Source organism: Cajanus cajan, chromosome 9 (genome assembly GCF_000230855.2).
Source record: "Cajanus cajan strain Asha chromosome 9, NIPB_CcT2T_4, whole genome shotgun sequence".
NCBI lineage: Eukaryota > Viridiplantae > Streptophyta > Magnoliopsida > Fabales > Fabaceae > Cajanus > Cajanus cajan.
Genome location: NC_138525.1, coordinates 21,589,047 through 21,594,576, shown reverse-complemented (window position 1 = coordinate 21,594,576; position 5,530 = coordinate 21,589,047). Strand labels below are relative to the sequence as shown.

The 5,530-nt window shown below is 30.3% G+C and overlaps 1 pseudogene across 1 annotated transcript; it reads left to right on the top strand.

Annotated features, from left to right (window-relative positions):
• Window positions 1-533: 533 nt before the first annotated feature.
• On the top strand, window positions 534-2,618 carry LOC145951781 (GDSL esterase/lipase At5g45910-like; annotated as a pseudogene). Its single transcript, XR_014429709.1, has 5 exons — window positions 534-878; window positions 1,009-1,222; window positions 1,315-1,463; window positions 1,574-1,847; window positions 1,959-2,618. The product of XR_014429709.1 is annotated as a GDSL esterase/lipase At5g45910-like (transcript).
• The last annotated feature ends 2,912 nt before the right edge of the window (window positions 2,619-5,530 follow it).

Genomic DNA, 5,530 nt, shown 5'->3' with positions numbered 1-5,530 from the left:
TGACTACTACAAATGTACTAGTCAACATACTAGTTTTGTCTTCTAAACTTATGTTCCTTGAATAATTTTTTTTCATATTTAGATCTAACTTTTTAGTGTCACTTTTGTTTACCGTTAAATCAACAATTAAAATAAATGTTATGTGGTTATATTACATAAGTTGGAAAGACTTTCACCCTTTATTTTAAAGTGACACAAATTGAGTTATATGTGTGTGTTGGAAAAACCTTATTTTAAAATAGAATTACAACACAACAACGAAAAAAGTTAATTGAGGAATAGAAATTTCTACCATCGATGTTTGCAATGTGTAGATCTTATTATAGGAATTTAACTATATGAAAGATATTCAAAGATAACGCAAAAAAAAGAAAATACAAAATATAGCATTGATAGGGAATGACAAGCTCATATGCAAAGACAAGTTTTTGTTAAATAATTATCTTATATTACAACTCATGACTCACCTTTTTAAAGAATCATAATAGTTATAACCATGTCAAAAATAAAAAATGACAGTTATATGACAAAACAACAGGTTGCCTGATGCTACATTATATAAAGTACTCAATTACAATATCTAAGCACACATCATCACAAATAACTTTATTGGTCTGTCTTGGATTAGAGCAACATCATGAAGATCTTGATTCTCTTTAGCCTAACATTCGCTTATGGTTTCCTTGGAAATGGTTTTTCAAATGCCAATCATCTCCCATATGACGCCATTTTCAATTTTGGTGACTCTATAAGTGACACGGGGAATGCTGCTGCTACTTACAACCCAGCTATGCCTAGCAATAGTCCTTATGGTTCAACATACTTTAATCATCCATCTGGGCGTATGTCAAATGGACGACTCATCATTGATTTCATAGGTATTTTGTACTCCTTTTTTTTAGACATCTTAAATAAAATTTTCTTGCACAAAGGGAGTATATGAAAACATTAGATCTTAACAACCACATATTGATGATTAGACTAACTTGTGGTCATTTTAATTTTAAGCCGAGGCATATGGGTTGCCAATGTTGCCACCCTACTTGAACCTTACCGAAGGACAAGACATTACCAAAGTAAATTTGCATATGCCGGTTCAACTGCACTAGATAAGAATTTTTTCATGGCAACAAATGTTGGAACTAGACGCAGCTTCTCTATTCTTTAAGTACTCAACTTGAATGGTTTAAGAAGCTCAAACCCTCCCTTTGTAAAAGCAAAGGTCTTACCCAATTAAACTCCTTTGTGAAATGTTTTTTGTCAAACATTTGAAAATTTGTTCAATGTAAATAACGTGTACCCCTTTTATGACAGAGTGTGATAGTTACTTCAAAAACACATTGTTTCTGGTGGGAGAGATTGGTGGCAACGACATTAACGCAATCATCCCGTATAAAAATATGACAGCACTTCGAGAAATGGTTCCACTTCTTATTGTTAAAGCAATTACTAATGCCATCACCGTATGTTATAGCAAACTTAATGTCAACTCCAATTTTAATAGTTTAATTAAACTTGGGTTTGAAATATGGTTGATTAGAAATTGAATCTTATTTTTCTTTCTATTCGCCAGAAATTAATAAAGGAAGGAGCAGTAAAGCTAGTGGTACCGGGAAACTTTCCAATTGGGTGCAATTCTGCTATTTTGGCAAGGGTGGGCAGTGATAGGAAGGAAGACTATGATCAATTTGGGTGTTTGGAAGCTTATAATGCTTTCATCGAGTACTATAATGGACAACTCAAAAAGGCTATCGAGACATTAAGACAAAAAAATCCACATGTTAAGATAACATATTTTGATTACTACGGTGCTGCTAAGCGTTTATTTCAAGCACCACAACAATATGGTGGGTTGTGTTTTTATTTCTTTTTATTAGATCAATAATGTATAGTTGCATGTGATTGTTAGTTATTCTATGGTTTATTCTGATCGTGTCCATTAATTATTTTTAATATAGGTTTTTCTTCTGGTAAAATCGAGACTTTCAGAGCATGTTGTGGAATGGGGGAGCCTTACGGTCTTAGTGAACAAATATATTGTGGAAGTGTTGCCTCAATGGTTTGTTCAGACCCTTCAAAACGCATAAATTGGGATGGACCCCATTTTACCGAAGCAGCATATAGGCTAATAGCAAAGGGAATAGTTGAGGGCCCTTTTGCTAATCCTTCACTCAAATCCCCTCCTTTCAAGATAGCTTAGAAAGAAAGGAAGCATTGGGAAAAATTAATAAAACTAGGTTTTGTCTATGCATTTTATACATGTTTTTGTAACCAATGATGACACAAGCAAAACCATGATAGAATAAAGATTTTGTATTCCTCAATGAACAAGACGTAATTAATTATTGGATGATTATGGTTTTTATATATTTTTGAATGATAAGGTTTTCGTATAACGTGACTAACAACATTCGTTGTGGATGATGTCATGTCATCAAGGTTGTCACATGTATATTGTCATATCAAAGTTGTCGCAACATCAATAATTGTATCAACGAAAAATACATTACACATACTAAATGTATAACATAACATATTTACAGGGATTCAAAAGATATCTAACCATTCAATGTTGAAATAAAATGAGAACTAAAATATGAAACTCGTCTTTTGACTGATTAAAGACATAAATCATGTTCCATCAGTTTCACCAGCATGAAAACTAAGAAACCCAATTGAAGTCCAGATTAATAAAAGGACATAAATATTATGAAAATCACGTAAAGAGCTAGCCTGTAGGCTATTGGGAAAGAAACTCATAAAATACTTTTTAGTTTTTTATTTGCTTCTAAGCCTCATGCTTGATGCAACTTTCACCATGCTTATCTCTCTCTTTTGTTCGAACATTAGTTACGTCACAATATTATTTAATTTTGGTGTTGAATCTCATAGTAAAAATTTCACGCCTTGAATCAGTCTAAAGAGGTGTTGAACATTGCATCCAAAAATTCAAAATCGTATTTGTTTCGGAACAAAAACCTTAACTCAAATTTCAAAGTTAAATGAGCAAAGTGAAACTTTCTTTAAAAAAAGAAAAAACAAAGGACCAAAACTAATTTGAATAATAATTAATAGGTCACAAGTATGTTTTAGCTTTAATTATATATACCTAAATTCTAATTGTTCTCTCAAGACGTCGTTATATTGGCAAAGTTGTGTTTGTTTATAACCAAACGACAATTTGGGCGCAATTAATTAATGGCCAAGTAACATTTTCGAACGTCGATGGATGACCAATATTCTTTTATTAGAAAAAGAAATGCATGGAAAATACTTGAGGTACCCTCTTTAAAGATAGGTTGAGTATTGTCACTTCCTATCTCTAAAGTTGTGAAAAAGGCTCTCACATTGAAGAGAGATATAAGTATGAGATCATGTCATAAGTAGAAGGGGATGATTCGTGAAGGTTTGACTTCAATATTGTGTCGAATGACAAAGAAAAGGAATAATATTAATACCAAGCGTGCAAAAGTTTCAATTTATGTTTATACAATGTTTGTGCAATGTTTTATGTTATGGATGCATTCATGGGGCAAACATATATATTATTGCATGTTCTTAGCACACATTGAAATGATGTCTACTTAATTTAGTTTTAATGTTTTCGATTGAATAATTAATTAAGTGGATGTAGAGTGGTTGCAGATATATATACCTACTTGGATTTTATTATTTCACTCTTATAAATTTCAAATGTTGGGAAAACCCTAATTAATGTTGTATATGGCATCCTCAAGCAATTACTGCGTTGGATGTGATCATAAAGCGTAATTTCTTTAAAACCTAGTTCGCTACTCAAAATTAGGGATCGATCTTACATTATTGGCATTAAATTTAGAAATAGCTAATATATTTTTATAATCTTTTATTTTAGAAACCTTTCCATATTCAATGCAATTGTACTATAACAATTAGTTAGGATAAGGCCTTTCCTAATAGTAGTGTATGAAGATGAAAAGATTTTGAGAATTTCTTTTCTAATAATTAATATTACAATGACTTGTTTGAAACTCACATCACCATCTTTTATTTCTCCTGCCTATTTTTTTAATCGCAACTCATTCTAGCTGTGAAAACTGCCAAAGCTATTAAAGGATAAAGGTATTCAGACATACTATCGATATACTCTTTCGAACATACTTCTTATTCTTGACTGAAAATTATTCGAACTATACTTAGAATTTTATTACTTTTGTTTAACTAAATAACAATGACCCAAAATCAAAAAATTTTATTTCAAATATAATACAACCATCAATTTGTAACTTATTTTTTTTCCTTTTTCTCATAACCTAGATACTTATTTTGTCTTCTCCTTCCTCATTCAACTTCTTAACACATAGTCTAGTTTTAGAGTTTTTTTTTGTTTCTTTCTTTGTCTTTCTTTTCCATCTTCATGTCTCTATTTTGAGTACAACTTGTGCGATTGTGGTTTCATATGAATTTTGTTATCTAACTTTATATTTCTCTTGCATGTAACAACTATGGATTTTGTTATCTTTTATTTTTGTTTATCTAGTTTGTGAATGTTTCATCTACGAATATACCTATACCATTTATTGTCACCTTCATTATATTTTTGTACACTATTTTGAAAATGTTTTTTTTTACCATTTTAAGCTTCACCTTTGTTGAAATAACTTGGTCTACAAAAAACCTCAAACTCGATTGTACCCACCCACTCAAATCTGAATCTGTTTCAACTCAAACCGCCTCAAATTGAAAGCTCAATCGGTCGGATATGGGTCACATTTTTTCAAAGTCGGTTTACAATGGATTGAACATTTTTCACCTGAATCCGACCGAAACCGCTCGTTGCCCACCCCTATAAGTTATGTTATTCATTATTCGAAGAGTATCAAAATAAAGCTAAGGAAATGGTAGAAAGTTCAACTTCGCGAGCAAATATCAATTAGTCAAACTTGGATAATCTAAATATTAGCAATTTTGTAGTGATTAAAGTCTAAAATATAACTTTACTTGGAAGAAAAAGTTTTGTCTAGGAGTGCTACTTTTGACATTGTTGGATGGTGAAAAATAAATGGAATCAAGTATCCATTTTTGCAACAAAAAAAAAAATGTTAAGGATGTTTTGATAATCTCAATTTCAACTGTAACTTTAGAATTTGCATTTATCAAATGAGGTGAATTTTTAAGTCCTCATCATTCTAGGTCCATGAACTTACTTTAAAGACACTTATTGTGTATAAAGTTGGTCACATGTAACAAGATAATAAATAATTAAATTTTATTTATTTAATAAAAGTTATTCTTATTTTTTATTGTTTATTTTAATTATTAATTTAAATTATCTAATCATTTAATTGTTTCAATGATGAGGTTAAATGTCTACATATTTATTTTTTAAAATTTATAGTATATAATTTAATCTATAATTTTAATCTAACTAATTTCTATATAATTTTTTTCACATGTCTTGGAGAATATTGTTAACACATGATCATGATATTGAAGGTTCAATTACAACTTTTATTATGTTAATTTTTTTAAAAAAAAATTTACAAGAATT